General features: G+C 42.0%; 1 protein-coding gene across 1 annotated transcript in view; it reads left to right on the forward strand.

Moving 5' to 3' along the window:
* Positions 1-1,744: 1,744 nt before the first annotated feature.
* The window catches only part of GNG4 (G protein subunit gamma 4), an 86,375-nt gene continuing 68,902 nt past the window's right edge, over positions 1,745-19,217 (forward strand). Inside the window, exon 1 of the mRNA XM_036756576.1 lies at positions 1,745-1,914. The gene's annotated coding sequence lies outside the window, so the exon portion shown is untranslated. The remainder of the gene's footprint in view (positions 1,915-19,217) is intronic.

Genomic DNA, 19,217 nt, shown 5'->3' on the forward strand with positions numbered 1-19,217 from the left:
ACTCAACTAAGATGTGCATTGTCTGGGGCAAATGTCAAATCAGCGAAGATCAGACATTTCAGAAACAAGTGCTCTGACATTTTAAAAGGCTGTTGCTAGGGTAAGGTGAGATAGGAATGGGTGAAGAGAAGACTTCCAAATAATATTTTCTAATCATCAGGCCTAATGTATTGTGCAAAGGATTTCAAAATACTGATTTTTTTTCCAAAATAGATAATTTGTTGAACTGTGTGAAGTGCTTTTGTGTATCTTAATTAGCAGATTCTGTATCTAACTCTAGAAAAAGGAAAGTGCACCATCCTTGAGACATTTTTAGCTAAAGAAGCGTACCTGTACTAGTAGTAAGCATTAGATAACCTCTAATTCACAAACCCTTTCTATTTAGGAATTAAGTCACAGCCCAAGGTTAACCATTCTCCCCAAAACAATCTGTTCTCCCCTGGCATTAATTTGTGAATTCCTGACCACAGTGACAACTCCTGTGCACTGTATGTTTCTCTTTATTACTTGGAATTGAAATGATGGGGTACTTACTTCTTGCTGCAGCTCCTATACAGCCTCTCTCCCTAGTGCAACCTTATCTCTCCTACCTTCACAGCTCCAGAAAGTAAGGTACTGGGTTGGCTGAACACATTAATTAACCCCTCATTGCCCCAGTTTCAGGTACAGCTCTCCCTTTCTACTTCCCACAACCTTATCTTGCTTTAATTACAACCGCTGGGAAGCAAGCTAAGGGGAACGCATTCACCGCCCAAAGATCGATTTTATTTGTTCGATGGCCAAGGGTGGAAGCGGACGCATACTAGAGGCTTCCAGATGCAGCAAACCAGCCAAGCGAGAATAAGGCAGGCGCCCCCGAAACCCTCCAGCTCCCTTCCCTGCCCTCCTCTGGAGACCTGGTTCTCAGGGCCGCCTGCCCGGGAACCCGGGGCACGTGCGTTCTGCGCCGAGAACGCGGAGACTTCAGTGCGGGAGCCCCGAGTGACGCACCACCTGACGCAATCAGCAGGCGGGGATTTCCCCCCTGGCTTCTTTTCCCCCCGGCTCATTTTCCTCCCCAACTCCTCTAGAGAAAGGCAAAGACCCTGCCGCAAAGTGGGCGCGACCATCGTGCACCAAAGGAGCCAGAGAGGGGTGGGGGTAGGAGCAGAAAGGCTACACCTCTCCCTATTTCATAACCAAGCTCTGAGAAACATGAGAGGGAAATGGCTTTTGGGGAAGGATGGAGAAGGTCCCCAATGTTGGAGTGTTTGCTCCTAAAGACAGCTACAGGGTGGGGTGGGGAGATGAGCATGAAGAGGGTCGCACCAGTGTAAAACAAACACACACACACACACACACACACATACACACACACACCCCTTTTCCGCGTGGTCTTTCCCTAGCCTCCTTCCCCATCCTCTGCATCCCCTGGCCTCGGGAGGCGCGTGGGAGGCGCGCCGCCGCAGAGACCAGGGCTGGGGGGACTTCGGAGCGGGGCCAGAACCGTGGAGGCGGCAGATACGGCCTTGGGGGTGGGGCTGCAAGAGGGAGGGTCGGGGTGCGAAGGGCGTGCGCGTTTCCATAGTGAATCCATTAAGGGCTGAGGCGTTATTGGAGCCCGCGAGCTGCCCATCCCGCTCGCGTTCTGTCTCTGTGTGTCTGCCTGCCCCTCATTATGTGCCAGGGGAGGCTCGGCTGCATCCAGCCTGCGCGCCTCCCACTTCTGCTGTTGCAGTGATGCTGTTGCCGCCGCCGCCGCTGCTGCTGCTGCTACTTCCGTAGCTGCTGCTTGCTGAGCCCCACTTCCAAATGAAGAGCGATGCCACAGTGTCTGGCCACCACCCTAGTGATCTGCTTTGGAGACAAAGCCCTTTCGTGAGCGTCTCTCCTCTCTCCTAGTTCTCTCCAGCAGCCCCAGGTATCCAGCACCGGGTAAGTTGAGGGAGCAGCATGCTCTGTGGGCAGGGGTAGATTTGGGGAGGGAGGGGACAGGAGGTCGGATGCAACCTGGAACCCTGACTATCAGTATTAAAGAGATGAGAGGATCCTCCTAGCTAGATTACAGGGGCTCTGAGATCGGGAAAGCATGAATGCATGCAATTTAAAAAAGAAACGCGAAACCTTTTCTGAGTTTTTATGTGGGGGATGGTGATCAAGATAAGGGAGGATGAGCAAGCCAAGAACAAAAGAAAAACTCCAACTGGAAAGTATGTATGTCTTTGGAACTACAGAAATGATCCCTAGCTCTTTTGTCACCGAAGGACATAAATGAAAACGTGGGGGCGGGGGGAGGTCGTTGAGAAATGTTTTCATATTTTCAGAAGAGCATTGTCCTAACTACTTAGACATGCTGGCATGCTTTTAGGATAAAATAAATATGCATTTCATTGAGAGCCTCTGTAAATACATGTGTATATATAATTCATATGTATTTGCGGAAGATTTGCCTTCTGTTTTCCAATCACTGAGAAATGTATTGTTCTTGATGTTTCTCTTTGCCAAACACTTCCCTCTCCTAACTTCCAACTAAAATACACAACCCTTAGGAAATCCAAATTATATGGCACAGGAGTATATTTGAAAATCGTGGGGGAAAGCACTGAGAATGCGTGGAAGAAATGCTTTTTTGGAAAAATCTCTGGTACTTCTCAGCCAGATAATCTTACTTGAGGACCCCTTTCTCTATATGTAGGTCACTGATATTTGCTGTTGGCAGAGCCAAGATATTTTTCCCCATCTGAAGAGAGGTTCATTAAATGGGAAGGTATTGGATGGTTATTTATATTTCAAATTGATAGATGAATTTGACAAATACCTGTAGAAAACTGACTTTTCTCCCTAGCCCTTTTAGAACACACACACACACACACACACACACACACACACACACACACACACACACACACACACACACACACACACGGTGGTGGTGTTTTTTTTTCTATTGATGAAAGGGGAATTTGGCTTATGGCGTCTCTGTCCCTAGGTCTGGTGCTGAACTGAAATGAGTTTGCAGTCCTTGAACCCAGCAGAATTGAAGAGGGTTAGGGTTTTGTTTTCCAAATAATCTCAACAGTAATTATAAAGGGTATTGGAGGTGTGGGCATGTATGCAGGGCTGTGGACACGGTTCACACCTTCAGGAGATGAATTTTTTCATTTTCATAGTACTATATTCTGAGCTTAGGTGTAAAGAAACTTATGAATGTTAAACTTTGATCGAGTAATAAAGTTGAGCATCTGTACACTTACCCATAACCTCTGCCTCAGCTACCTAAATGTCTCCATTTTCTTGCCCATACTTTGACCACCCAGGATTACATATGGTATAAAAGACCAGGATTCAGTTTCAGATAGGGCATCAGGCCACTAGGCTGTGCCTGCTTTTGTCTATAAAAATGTGTCAATCGGAATACTTCCTACAAAGTGCAAAATGTCCCAAGGAAGAAAGCATTAGACTGGTAGGCAAATGAGGTGGGTTCAAGTCAAGGTCCTGACATTGGTTCTTGTAGGTACTATTTCTCCATTTTTTAAAAAACCAGCTGGCCCTGTTTATGTCAAAGCGTTATTGTGGAAAGACTGAGATAGTAAATATGGAGTACCTTGAGGGTCCTGGAAACAAGGTGCTACATACATTTTAAATATGAATTATTTTAGAGGGTATATTGGCCTAATTATCTGTCATGGAAAATAAATATAGAAGCTAATAAAAACTAGGAATTCATGTGTAGTATATGCCTCCTTGTGTAGTACAAACATCAAATTGCCTCACCATGGATTGTTAAAATGAAATTACTCTTTAGGGATACCTGTAACAGCTAAATTAGACCTCCCATCTTCCTTCATCCCCATATACAGCATCATACTTCCTGCTCCTTAAAAGCACAGTGCTCCAGTGGAAACCTATAGCAAGATCCTAGGCTTTCTGGCTAGCCTAGCCAGAGCTAGTTAGCTTGGGAATGGTATCAAGAAGAAAAAATTCCCATCGCTGCTCTGTGGATTTGTTTTCTGACTATACTACTTATTTTCCAAGCCCTCAGTGGAGAAACTAGAGAAGATTGTTCTCCTGTGCCCTCAGACCTTTTATTTTGCAGAATTAAAAAATTTTAATAGCCCAATATCTTTCCCAAATCTTAGATTCTTCCTAAAAAGGGGGGAAGATAAGGGAATAAGCATCTGTATAGTACCCATTATGTGCCAGGCACTATGCTAACTGCTTAACAAATATTATCTCATTCGATCCTCACAACAACCCTGAAAGATAGGTGCTGTTATTGTCCCCACTATACAGTGGAGGAAACTGAGGCAAGCAAGTGATTTGCCTAGGGTCACACAGCTAGTAAGAGCCTGAGGTCAAATTTGAACCCCTGTCTTCCTGACTCTCAACGTATTGCTTTATCCACTGAACCACCTAGCTGCCTTCTTAAAAAAAAAGAGAGAGAGAGAGAAAGAGAAAGGAAGACAAGTATAGGAGGATTAAGGGACACTGTTTTGCTTATTTGTCACTGGAGAAGGATTTTCTCAACAGTAGGCTTTGACCACATGGTTTGAGAACCACTCTTAGAAGGGATTATACATCACACCCTACCACTTCCACCTCTTTCCAACCAATCATTTATTGAATAACATAGTCAAATGGCTGAGAGAGGATTGATGAATCTTTCTCCTTTGTTGATAGACATATCTCACTATCAGACTCTTCCTTGTTTATATCTCTCACTCTTCTTAGGGCATGAAATGCACATTTGTAGATTGCCCTTTTCTTTACGTAAATTAAAACATTTGGTTTTAAAATATTAACTGCTCAGTTTTCATAATGCTGTTGTGAGGCATGTACTATTAATCCAATCTTACACATTGTCTGTTTCATTTGATATTCTTATTCACTCTAGTCATTCACGCATAACAGAATTTCTGCTAATCAGGTGAAAAGGGTTACTTATTCATTTTTTTGCAGATCAGAAAATGAAATTAACTTCTTTAATATGTAAAAAGCTACAGCCAGAAAAAAAAACTCTTCTACAACTGGGGTTTGCAAGGACATTTTAATTGAAAATCATAAGAACTAAATAAGTGTAAAGGAAGAAAAATGAAGGTAAATTATAGTATTAAAAATTTGCATAATGTCCCTGACAGGCATAAGTAGTTTGAACCATATGAAAGAAAGCCCAAAAACCCCAGACAAATAATCAGAATGAAAATGCAAATACATTTTCCCAACTCAAGGAAAACCAGACAAAACAATCTGCTAAAAGAATAAAATGCCGCAAATGACTGAGATGTCTCCCTTCCACAAAAAAAAAAAGTCACCACCAATGAAAACAATGAAGAAAGCTTAAGAAGAGATCACTTAAATAAGCTTGGGAGTTTATTATGTGAATCATCCTAATTTCCAAACAGCTTTAATTGGGTTAACTGGCAAGGATTAATATGCAGTCATTTTTCTAGGTAAAAACTGAGCAAGCAAAAATGGTGGGAAATTGGGTGGAATTCAGTCCTCACAAAGGGACTAGGCTCTCGCTTCTGGGAATGGGGACATGGGCGTGTCCTAAAATTTAAATGAGGAAGGGGCTGGAACTAGAAATCACTTGTAGCTATCAAAGAGCTAAGGTAATATGAATAAGTAATCAATGTGGGATAAGGGAATAAACATTTATTAAGTGTCTCCTATGTGCCAGTCACTATGCTAAGCACTTCACAGATATCTTATTTGATCCTCACAACCCAGTGAGATAAGTGTTGTTATGATCCCCATTTTGCAGTTGAGGAAACTGAGGCAAACAGAGGTTAAGTGACTTGACCAGGGTCACACAGCTAGTAAGTATCTGAGACTGGATTTGAACTCAGGTCATCCTGACTCCAGGCCCAGCAATCTATCTATATCGTAAAGACTTTAGATCAGTGAAGCATTTTAGTTTACAAAGTATTTCCATACAATATGCCATTTGTTCTTCACAACAACCCTTTGAGATAGGGAGGGCACCTCTGAACCTGAGGTTCATGGAGGTTAAGTGACAGAAGTTAAAGTCACAGAGCTCCTCAATGGTAGAGCCTGTAGGGAACCCAAGTCCTCTGACTCCCAAATGGCCTTGTGTCATGAAATCACCAAATTTTGGAGTTGGAAGGGTCGTCTGTGGCCTCCTAGTCCCACTCATCCCCACAAAGGCATACCCACTGTAGCCTATTAGATAAGTGGTCATCTAGCCTCTGCTTGAAGGTTTCCAATAATGGGGAACCCCTCCCAAAGCAGTCTATTCCACTTACAGAAAACTCTAATTGCTAGGAAATTTTTCCTTACATCAAACCAAAATCTGCATCTTTGAAATTTCCACTTGTCCTGGTTCTGCTTTCTGTGGCCAAAGAGAATAAATTTAATCTTCCTTCCACATGAAAACCCTTCAGATAGCAGAGGCCAACAATCATGCCCCACCCCCCGAATCTTCTCTTCTCCAGCCTAGATAACCCCGGTTCCATCAATTAATCCTCATATAACATGGGTTCATGGTCTTTCACTTCACTATCTAGATTGTTGTGTAAACCACTGAAGATACAGCCCAAGGGAACCAGGGCTAGTAGTATAACAAATGAGAGAAGGATTGTGATGTAATGGAAAGCTATGTGATTGGGGTCAGAAGACCATGTTCAAATTTTGCATCAGACACATAAAAGTCATATGATCATGGCTAAGTTATTTTATTCCTCTGAACCTTCCTCAATTTTATCATTTGAAAAACAGGGATAATAATCTTTAATTACTTTGTAAGGAATGTGTTTTGTAAGCCTTAAATATAAAATATATGTTGTGATTTGAAGGGAGGCAGTGTGATGCAGTGACTATCTGGAGTAGATGCCTGAGTATGAATCTCACTTCTATTTACTACCTGTGTCCCATTAAGTGAATCTCAACTCCCCTTGCCTTTAGTTTCCTCTGAGGAAAAGAGGAATTTCCCTCTGGAAGAAAAGGGGAACCTACATACTTCTAAGGCCCCTTCCAACTCTAATGATTTGATCCATATTCTAGAAACCTTGAAGAAACCAAAATCCCAAAACAATGCCTACCTATAAACACAATAGATTAACCTACTGACCACCACCCACTACAGAACCCAATGGCTTGGGAAAGAGGAGTTAGGTCAAATTAATTCTGAACCAAAAAAATTTTATGATCTCAGAGTTCAAACAGACCTCTGAGGTCATCTAGACCAACCTGTACCTGAGAAGGAATTTCTTCTACAGCAACAAGTAGCCATCTAGCCTCTGCCCCTTGATGGGAGAATGTCCGAGCCCTTCCTTGTAATACCTCCCACCTTATCCCTCTTGATACTCCAACCTTCTAAATCCTGCCCCAGTCTTCAGGAAGGACTGATTAAAGAACACTCAAAAGGCCATCCATCCTAGGCATCCCATTGCAATACCAGAAAGGGTGCAGAATGTTGAGAAGGAGACTTTCAAATCTTCTTGGAAGACATTAGCATTCCTACCCTTCTCTCCATTGTTGTGATTCTCACCAGGATATCCAAAACCTCTACATAAGAAGGATGATGTACAAAGAGCATACCTTTGGGTCATGATCTACACACAGTACAATGGGGCAGCACAAAGGTGGGCACAGAGATGGGACACGATTATACTTTAGGATCTAGTTCCAGAGCAGCACTATTGGGAAGCTAAATGGTCATTCCTGTCCCTCAGTCTGTTTCCTCTCTCCAAGGAGAGAGAGAGAGAGAGAGAGAGAGAGAGAGAGAGAGAGAGAGAGAGAGAGAGAGAGGTGTGTGTGTGTGTGTGTTTAAAATTCCTTGTACTAAAAAAATGGTACCTGAATTTAATATGATATTATGACAGCATAAAAAAACAAGGAACATGAGGAACAGAGAAACTTGGGGGAAAAAGTCTGAACTGATGCAGAGTAAAAGCTGAACCAAGAGAACATGATGCAAGAGAACATGATCCCATGCACATGATGACTTCTTTAAAGAAAAGGGAAACAACTTTAAAAGATATCAGAATTCATAATGACCAATTTTTATTCCAAAGGACTGAAGATAAAACATAATTCCCTCCTCTCAATAAAGAAATGGTAGACTATGGGTATGGAATGTTTCATATACTGTGGGGTACGTATGATGTATTTATTTATTTTGTTTAACTCTTTCCCTTTGTTACAAGGAATCTCTTTAAGAGGATGGAAATTGGGATGTGACTATGATATTCAAAGAACATAAATCATCAACAAATCCTTTTAAAAATAAAACAACATGCTCTAGGGAGAAGAGGGAACCAATGACAGGTTACACTTAGAAGAGACAAAGCAGTGAGGGGTTGCAGAAGGAGCCTGAGCCAAGCCTTAGGAAATCACAAATGATGGATAGCAAATCACTCCCGTTAATTCAGATAGTAATATGTTACTTTTCCAAAGGACAAGATATTTTTTTCTTCTTTCTTATGCTTTCTGAATATTACTTCTTGGGAAAGACATGAATAAACTGGAAAGCATCCCACCTGTCAAAGATGGTGATGGTGATGACCATTCTTTCTGAGTCATCATCCATGTGCCACCCCAAGGCCTTGTCCTGGGCCCTTCTCTCCTGTCTCTCTGTGCTGTGTTTCTCTGTGATCTCATCAGCTCCCACAGGCGGTGATCATCTCTATGCAGATGACTGCGATCATTTTATCAATGGGTGTCTATTATACATTGTGACCTGGATGTTACGTAGGCATCTCAAACCCAATGTGTCCAAAACAGAATTCATTATCCTTCCAAAACCCAGTTCTTCCTCTGACTTTCCTATTTCTGTCAAGGATTCCACCATCCTTGAAGTCATCCAGGTCAGTAAGTCAATGAGCATTTATTAAGTACTTACTATGTGCCAGTCACTGTGAAAGGTAAAAACAATCTCTGCCCTCAAGGAGCTCACAGTCTAATGGGGAAGACAATATGTAAATAACTAAGTACATACAAGATAGATACGGAGTAGGCAGAAGGTAATCCCAGAGGCGAAAGCATTAGCAGCTAGAGGGGTGAGGGAAATCCTTCTATAGAAGATGGGTCTTGAACTGAGTCTTGAAGGAATTGCAGAGATGGAGTTGAGGAGGAAGAGCCTTCCAGGCAAGGGGAACAACCAGTGAAAAGTCATCAAGATTGGAGTCAGAAAGATGTGAGTTCAACTCTGGCCTCAGGCATTCCCTAGCTGTGTGACCCTGGGCAAGTCACTTAACCCTGTCTGCCTCAGTTTCCTCATCTGTCAAATGAACTAGAAAAGGAGATGGCAAACTACTCCAGTATCTTTGCCAAGAAAACCCCAACTGGGGTCATGGAGAGTCAGACATAACTGAAACAACTGAACAACAAACAAAATATAGATGAGTGTATATACACACATACACATATATATGTATGTATGTATGTATGTACCCAAAATTAACTCATCTAACCTTTAAGTGTGAATGGATTAAAGACCCAAATAAAAAAGTAGAATGGTAAAGAACACTAATTCTGGAATCAGAAAACCTGGATTCAAATCCTACATGGGATGTGCAATCTAGTAGTAGATCCCTGATGTATGACCTTGGCTAAGTCACTTATTCATACTGGGCCTTAGTTTCCTCATCTGTAACATGAGGAGGTTGGACTGAGGCCTCTTCCAACTCTAGAACTACAACCTCTCATCCCTGCTTAGCTTCCTTACTGTGTTTGTCCAGTGATCTGTTCACATCCCCCTGTAAACCTCTAGAGGTCAGGGACGTGGTTTGTTAACCTCTTTTTATTACAAATTAGCACAGCCTGATGCAAGTTAGGCTCTTAACAAATGCCTTTTGATGATACTGGAAAGATTACTCGATAGAATTCTCTCTACCTTTCCTGGATCTTCCTCTAGTTTCAATGGTTCAGAGATCCTCCAATCTCTTTTTCACAACCCCTATGTTCAGAGAGTCATGCTAACCACGGTTCAATATATTTTCTTTCTCCATTCTTCTACCATGATCAGCTGCTCCAGTCCTGGTCATTTGCTCATCCTTATCCTTTTGCCCTTCAAAGCTTGCACCTGCTCCACCCCCACCTCCCATTCTTTATCTAGACGAGGGATAGAAGAGATTTTTGTTCACTGTTCCCAAAGATTCTCCACACGAAACGTGATAAGTAACAGCCTGAAACAGCTTCTCCAGGTGTATCAGCTTAATTTAAATGCTAATTGACACTTTCCAGGATGCTCTTTATTGACTCACCAGGGGTGGGAAAGAGCCACATAAGAACCTCCCCACCCCAAAAGAACACACACATTCATGCACATTCACACAGCAAACAAACAGAAAGGGCATTAGACATGGCTAATTAGCCAGGTCTTAGGATAATTCCATTTCCAGATATATTCCAGATCTGTTTTTCTGTTTTGTTTTTTATTCACTCATCCAACGAACATTTATTAAACACCTACTATGTCACCCAGCACAGTGTTGGGCACTGGGAATATTCAATGTTCAAATGCATCTTGTGATTTCAGTGATTCAGGAAGTTCTTTCCAGTGATGCAGATTGAGACCCACATATGTCTGCTCATCCTATCCAACTCTTATCTATGTTTCCCTGAGAGTTCACCACGTCCAACATATTGGCAGCTTTCCTCTCTTTCTCCTATGATTTTGAGAGTACCAGTGGAACACTTTGGATGCCCACCTGTCATCCTTCATTCTTGCCATATGACCCTTTCCCCTTCCTCATCTTCCCTTTGCTATCATTTAGTTCCTTGATACTATCTTTTATTCCTGTTCTTTTTGGAATTCCTCATTGGTTGTATGATGCAGTCTGCTTACAAGTATTGCCCTCTGTTTGGTGCTCATTTTTATTTTTTTGGAAACAATGGAATCCCTTGTCTCCCTGCCCTGTAGCAACACTGGTAGAATGTTAGTTTTGAAAAGACAGGCCTTTCATGAGAAACTTGGAGTCAATAAACGAGCTTTGTAATTTCCCAAAAGCAATGCAGCGCATTCTCCTTCTGTTTAACTCTGGGCCCACCTCATTGTGCCTCTGCACTGTCTGTCCCAGACATACATTATATTGGACAAACTCTATGAGATATAAAACCAGATGCACATTGAAATCTGGGCAGCAGTCATTCTTCATCCACTTGGTCGTTCCTATGTGGTTGGACAAGCCAAACTCATTTGAGTGATTACTGATCTCCGGGAGGTTTTAAAATGCTCTGGGGCTTGATGCAATCAGGAGACTGTTAACCCAAAAAAGTAGCATCTGAAAGACATCACCATTCACAGAGAATCCTTCCTTCACCTGTACTCTGCATTGGATCTCCACTGTGACAATGGTGAATGCCTTTGGCAAACAAACATCTTCTTATTTATTACTTGTTTGTTTGTTAATCCTAGCCTGGTGGGTTATTATCAGAATCATTTAGTAGTCATTATTTATGTTGTTATGTCTTCTGAAGACTGCTGAATGATTTTTATATATCCATGGGAGACATCTTTTCATACAAAAGCCTATAAAGCAATGCTTAGTGCTACCACAGCCAATGTCTTTTCATAACCAATAAACAATAAGCGCAAAGAGATCCTATGTTCTCTACAACTTTCAATTAATTGTGAAGTGGCAAATACATGGTCCATGGCTGAATATTATTTTTGAAAGCCTGCTTATTCTCTACTAATGCTTTCATTGAGTATGTTCTTGATTCATATGTAAATGAAGACCAAAAAGGACTTTGGATATATGAGAAAGAAGACATATAGGGCAGTAGCCATTGAAGTTCTCTTAGTTGCTTTATTTTCAATGTTTAACAAGTTTCAAGGTTTGTTTGGTTTTTTTCCCTGCATCTTTGCTATGTTCTCTCCTCCATATACCTTGCATATTGATCCCTTAGTACCCTCACAATTATCTTGCTTCCAGTATAGATCTCCCCTGCTTGTGCTTGGTTAATTAGGCTGCTCTTCTCATCTTTTTTCTCTTTATTTCTGCTTCCTCTATAAGCACGTCTAAAACTGGGTTGCTAGGCTCTAGGTGTGGTGGTGCCACTGTTCTTCATGGGGAAAAATGTTTGTTAAAATGGTCTCTGTAAATCTTTTTTTCCATTTTCCTAATGTTTATGATCTTCCTAATATCAACCTTGAAAGCCCTTGGGATGGCTTTGTTTAATTGGATATCTTGCCAAGATTTTTAAAAACTGGTTTTATCCTCTACTGATTCTGTTTTATGAGATGATACTACTAATATTCTTCCATCATCCTTCTTCATAAGATTTTATTTTCTAAGCTGTTGTTGACTTTGGCAGCCTTTATTCTCTCACAGTTCATGTTTGCTGCTAAAGGCCCATTTAGCAATTAATTTACCTTGGTTAAATTTCTGGACAAAATTATTATGGTCAATCAGAAAACATTTAGTAAGTGCTTGCTGTGTACCAGGAACTTTGCTAAGTGCTGAGGACACAAAGAAAGGTAAAAGATGGTCCATGTTCTGAAGGAGCTCACAATCAAATGGAGGAGACAACATGCAAATAACTGGACCAACAAGATATATACAGCATAAATTGTGAGTCAGTATTGGTATCATTTCTGTTGTCCATTTCTCATCTTTGATTTTTAGTTCTTTATTTCAGTAGTTGATAGTTAATTTGTTTCAGTTACATAATGTATCATTTTTCACTATTACTCTTGTTTTATACTAGTTCTGATCTTGGCTTTGACAAGACAGTGGTTTGACTATAAACAGACAGCTGATTCAGAGAAAACTCCCGCATAAATAATAAATAATAATCACTTCCTGCCTGTTAAAATAAATCTATTTGGTTTTTCATGGTTTTATGTAGTGTATGCCATGCTCACTATCTACCAATTCATTTTCCAAAGAACTAGTGAGGTCTGTAAACATCTTTGGTGTCTCTCATTTCTTCCTCCCTGAACTTTGCTTTCCCATCTATTTCTCTCCATCCTTTTCCCATTTTTGCATTGAAGTCCTCAAAAATACCAAAGTGAATGTTGATTTGATTTGGACAAGTAGATTTTCTCTCCTCCACAACCACTGTTGGTGCATCTTTTTGAAAATACTTTTCCTTAGTCCTATAATGTGTAATGGCCAAATATCACTTGAAATAATGTTTCCTATTGCCTTCCATAAAATCCACTCTACCGTCTCCTTTCATTGCCTCTTCAAGGAGTACCTGTGAGACATCCTTCCATTAGGCTCCAACTTCCTCCTTTCTTCTGATGTCATTTATAACACAAATATCAAGACTGATGTAATTCAGGTCCTGGAGCAATATGCCCCCTTCCCGGTCACTGGACAAAGATCTCACATGTAAAGTTCCTACAGTCAAGTTGAAGTTTATGGGCAGTCTAAAAACTGTGTGGGCACCCTCTGTCCCCTTTCTCGGTACTCTGCCACCATCATAGTAGATGTTCCAAGGTGCTACCCAAGGCTGAAGTATGGTATTTTTCTTTGTTTCCTGTGTAGTTATGACACACACCCACCAAAAAAAGCAGTCAGCAGGTGGCCAGCCTCCTATTAGTTAATTAAGTTAATTAAGAAAACAAGGTGCGAGATGGGCAGTTCTTGAAGCCTTTCCAGCATGGTAGAACCTAGCACTCCATTTGCTTAGACATCTAGGACTCAGGGTCACTTCCATGATAAGAGCATGGAGTAGGACTTTCTCAGGAAGAGGAGATGCCTGGCAGAGATGGGGGCCACTTGTCCAGGGGAGAGATCGACCCATGTTAAATGGTAGAATGCTAACATGACATCCCCAGTCCTCTCCTCTGCTTCCATGTTGCTGCTCCCCAAGCTCCCAACCCCAGCATAAACACCCCACACATGCATATTTTGGACCTCCAGGACCAGGCTCCTACCATAAGAGGCACATTCACTCCCCTGCATAGTGAGGCCCTACCCCTACTGTACAAACTCATAATCCTTGAAGGGGCAACAGGATAGACATGAGGATATCAGATAGTGCCCAAACACTCAAGAGGCCTAGTACCAGGCTAGGAGCCAGGCCCTTTAGATGTGCAGTTGGCACCCTGCTCCTGAGTGGCCAGAAATCTCCCTCAGCACCTTTCCTCCAATAGGGCTAAGCAGGCCCCTGAAGGGGCCCAGAGCACAGAGGCACTGATGCTGGATCCCTCACATAGCAGCCAGGGACATGGAGCCCCTACCCCAAATTCCTGTGGTGACCTCCTCTTTACCCTCTTGCATCTGGGGACTACCATGAAGATACAAGGAAAAATATAAAACTGTTTCTTCCTGCAAAAAGGTTACATTCTTCTTGGGGGATACATCAAGTACAGTGCTAAGTATATTAGATAGACAGATGATAGATGGATGGATGGATGGATGGATGGATGGATGGATGGATGGATGGATGATGAGTGGGTGGGTAGATGGATAGATGGAGATAGAAATAGGGATATATGACCAGGTATCTCCACGAAGCCTGTGGCACACTGATTTTCATGAGTCAGGCACTTGAGTTATACTGCAAAATCATAGGACAGGTTCATCGTAGGGAAGACAGAAAGACCCAGTTCTGCCCTTGGGAGTGTGGTTATGAAACATGAATAGCTCCTGATTGTGCCTCAGTTAGAAAGAAAAACTTTCTAACAATAGGCTGGATTGGGATGCCAGCCCTTGGTGGGAAAGTTCACTGACTCCTGTGTGGCTACCAGAGTGATATCCCCACACCTTCACGCCACTAAGCAACATACACAAGGAAATAAAAATGTCTTGGTCAATTACAGCACTTTATGAGGAGTAAAACTAATTCTGTAAGACTCAGTGTATAACAGAATAATAGAACATTCTTAGGAACAGGCACCAGTTGTACCCATTTGAAGGGGTGGGGAATAGGGATAGGTCTGCTATCAGCCATCATCTCCCGGAGCAGTCTACACCTCTTTGGCCATCTTCTGTCTTTTGGAATGGCCCAGGCCACTCTTCTGCTTTCCCTGTCTCACCTCTAGAGGAGACCTTACATTTCCAAAGTAACTTCAGGGAGTGAAGGGAGGGAATCAGGAAAGGCCTCATGTAGGAGGTGGCACTTTAGGGGAGCTTTGAAGGAAGTTGGAGATTCTGAGAGGAGGAGGTGAGAAGGAAGAGTATTCTAGGCATAGGAAGCAGCCTGTGTGAAGGCCATCCTAATTCAGTTTGCCATGCATATGCATAGAAGGCACGAATAAGCTTCTAGAGGTAGGCTTGGGCTTTTTTCCAGTAGTCTGGGCAGGTTCCCAGAAAGCCAGGATGTTGGGTGGAGTCAGGGAGGACAAGTCTTCCGGAGCATAGGTCTTCCAAGAATTGGAGATGCCCTGCAAGATAGTAGTTAGGGGACTGGCCTCAGAGATGAGGCAGAGATAGGGTTCCTAAATTAGGAGCTACTGCTCTCTTGCCTAGTTTGAAAAAGTGTGGTCTGAGTCATGGGCCAGGTGCCTGATTTCTTGTCAAGCTGTCCTTACCTTTTTGAAAGGTCTACTAGGGCATTCCCCTGTCCTCAAGTAGGACCCCAACCTAAACCCTCTAAATCCCACCGGAATTTCTTCTCTGTTGGACAATATGACATAGTCATGCTTTTAGCCTTGAATTTAGCTCTCACTACTTCCACACGTTCTCCAGTTTAGTCACTAATACAACACACTGCTTATTACATACACTCAGAACATGAGAGCTGAAAGGGATCTAGGCAGCCATCAAGTCCAACCCAGATATGAAAGAAATCGCTGCTCTAATCTACAAGACAAGCGGTGAGCTAACCTCTTGGGTTCCACAGAGGAGACCCACCACCTCTTGAAGGAGCCCATTTGACATTTGGACAGCTCTCATGAATAGGAAGCTTTTCTTGATATCTAGCCTAATTTTGCTTCTTTGCACCCCATTCTCCTGGTTCTGCCCTTTGGGCACAAATAAAACAAGCCTAACCCACTTTCCACTTGACAGCTCTTCAAATATTGGAAGAGAGAGCTATCGAGTTGCCCTGAGTTTTTTCTTCCCTAGGGCAAATATTTATAGTGTCTTCAACGAGTTGGGTTGTCCAATCCAACAAACATTTATTATTAAGACATGTGGGATACAAAGGCTAAAAAAATCCACAGTTCTTGCCCTCAAGGAACTTACATTCTTCTGGAGGGATACAACATGTAAACAGATAAGTACAGAAATAATATTTTGAGGAGGAGTGGGGGAGTGAGCACTAACAAGTAATGAAATTAAATATTTGTAAAGGGCTTAGCACAGTGCCTGGCACATAGTTGGTGCTTAGTAAATACTTGTTCCCTTCCCCCTAAGGTAATCAAGGAAGGTTTCCCTTAGAATATAGCTCATGAGTACAGAGACTGCATTCTGCTATAGGCTTCTACACATACATTCTTAGAGTTTTCTCTCAGATCTGACCCTCCTTTGTTGCTAGCAAACATATAAAGGAACTATTTGAGTAGACTAGCTCAATATCTGGTTGTTTATATTTCTTCCATCATCCAAACATAAAATATTGAAATTCTTGTTACAGGAGAATGTGCATGTTTTCAATAGTTTCCCTTTGGGAAGGTGCACGGGCCATAACCACATCTCTAGCCTTCCACAGAATCATAGAATCTTGGAATTGGAAAGAACCCTATAGGATTTCCCATCCATTCCGCTGCCTGAAGCATGAATGGGGTAACTAGCACAATGCCCCTGGACAAGTGACTACTTGAAACACTTTCCAGGAATAAGGAGTTTGTGACTTGACCAGCTCATTGTTGGACAGCTCTAATTGGGAGGCAAGAAGTTGAGCCCCAAATCTGCTTCTGCGAAACTTTCACCCATCAATCCTTCTAGAGCTACACAGAATAATTCGAAGCACAATTTGTCGACTACCACGTTATTCCATGCTACCACCTCTGCTTTTTTAGAAACAGTCCTCACGGTGACAACTATATTGCTGTGATATGTGAAAGCTTGCCACACTTTTAAGAAAAACATATCATATTATGGCTAAAACATTTTCTCTTGGAGCACAGTCAAATTACCATGAGACTGCTTCGATGCCCTACTCTTTAGTTCTTACCCAACTATAGTGTGGGTGGCAGAACGCAAGTAGTACTGGCTCTAACCTCTAAAGAACCTAGGTTCAAATCTGGCCTCTGATACCTGATTACCTGTGTTATCTTGAGCAAGCCATTTAAGTGTCCTGGGTCTTGTTTTCCTCATCTGTAGGATGAATAAATTGGCCTAGATAGTTTCTCAGGTTCCTTCTAGATCTGTGATTTTGAGAATATGTTTCTTCCATTTATAGCATGTTTGAGCTTTATGACTCAGTCTATCTTTGTTATTCAGTCATTTCAGTCGTGTCTGACTCTTCCTGACCCCATTTGGGGTTTTCTTGGCGAAAATACTGGAGCAATTTGCCATTTCCTTCTTCAACTCATTTTATAGATGAGGAAACTGAGGCAAACACAGTTAAGTGACTTGCCCAGGGTCACACACCCAGTAAGTGTCTGAGGCTGGATTTGGACTAGGTTTTCCAGATTCCAGGCCCAGACTCTATTCACTGCACCACCTAGCTGCCCTTCAGTCTATTTGCAATGTACCAATAATTAACTACCATTAGATAATCCCTGTTTATGCATGTAATATATAGTTAATTGTCTTAATGAACAGCCTGCTCTTTTTAATGTCAATTCTCATTTCTACCCTTCCCCTCTCCCTGACTCTAACATTGAAGGCTGTCCACAGTCTGGCTCCGGCCTACTTATTAGCTAACCTTCTCTCATATTGCTTACTCCCCTTCCTATATTTTATAGCTTAGCCATACTGGACCAATCTCCATTGCCCATTCCCATCAAGCCCTCCTTTCTTGCCATGCTTTTGCTCATGACAATACCACCCCCCTCCTAACAATCACCTCCCCATCCCTCTACTTCTATAAGAATCTTTTTCTTCCCTGCCCCGCTGAGACATCACTGGCGCTATAAAGCCTTACCCAGAAACCCCCCCACCAGTGAAAGTGACCACTCCCTGCTCTGACTTCTCTTTGCACCATCTGAGAATTTCTCCTTTGGCCCTGATCACTGTCTGCCTCAGAGCATAGTTATCTTTGTATTTGTTTTCTTTCCCTCTCCCCCTCTATTGCTGTAGCCCCACCAATAAAGGAATACTGAACTGAATTGAAAGACAGTGGGCATCGACTCTTGGGATTTAGGTCATAAAGTCATAGATTTGGAGCTAGGAGGGACCCTAGAAACCACATAGTTCTACTTTTTCATTTTACAAAGGTGGAAACTGAAACTCAGAGAGGTTAAGTAATTTGCCAAAGTCACACAGCAAAGAGTCAGAAGTTTTGTAATTCTTTTCTAATGTAGTATAAAAATCACTGTTAATCTTATATTTTCTTCCCATTCTGTCATATTCTCCAATCACTAAGTTGTCCCCTTGTCTCTGAGAATTCCAGAGAGAATTGTCCCAAATCCTGCAATTTTTCTGAGTCATTCCTATTTCTTTCTCGTGGTTTTCTTGTTTATGCCAGCAATCTTTTAAATTCATCCAATATAGAGCCATTTGGGGGTTGGTAGAAGAAAAGGAGAATTTTATTCCTATTTTCAAAGAGAAAGACAGAAATATGGAGATATAATGACTTACCTAAAGCCCCATAGCAAGCCCATAATAGAATTGGTATCACTTGTTCTCTTGATTCCCAAGCCCAGACTCTCCCTGCTGGACCCCTCTGCCTTCATAAAGACTGCATGTTCTCAGTTTTCTAAGATTTGTCTCTCACAACCACTGTCTAGCCCAGGCCATGCTAGGAGAGGCCACTGGTAGAGCAAAGGAAATGCTGGCTTGGAAGTCAGAGGATCTGGATTTCAAACCCATTTCCATGACTGGACAAGTACCTTCACTTCCCAAGGCCTCAGTTTCCTCATCTAAAAAAATGAAAGGGTTGAACTAGATCAGAGATGTCCAACCTGAGGCCCAAATAAATTCCAAGTACAGCTGGAACCAGGTTAAAATGTAATAGGGAAATGTTTAGCAAAACATAGGTGTGAATTTGTGGTTTTCTAAGTCAAAGATTCCATTTCTATTTGAATTTGACACAACTGGACTAGATGACTTCTAACGTCCCTTCTGGTTCTTAATCCTTTGAGCTCCAGCATCTGTTAGACTTATAGTGGTAGTACGGGCTTTTTCCAAAGTATCTGATCACTGAACAAACAATGTCACAGGGAAGTATCATGACTAAATCCTCACCTTTTCCATGAGGCCTGCCTAAAG

This window comes from Trichosurus vulpecula, chromosome 4, assembly GCF_011100635.1.
Source record: "Trichosurus vulpecula isolate mTriVul1 chromosome 4, mTriVul1.pri, whole genome shotgun sequence".
Lineage (NCBI taxonomy): Eukaryota > Metazoa > Chordata > Mammalia > Diprotodontia > Phalangeridae > Trichosurus > Trichosurus vulpecula.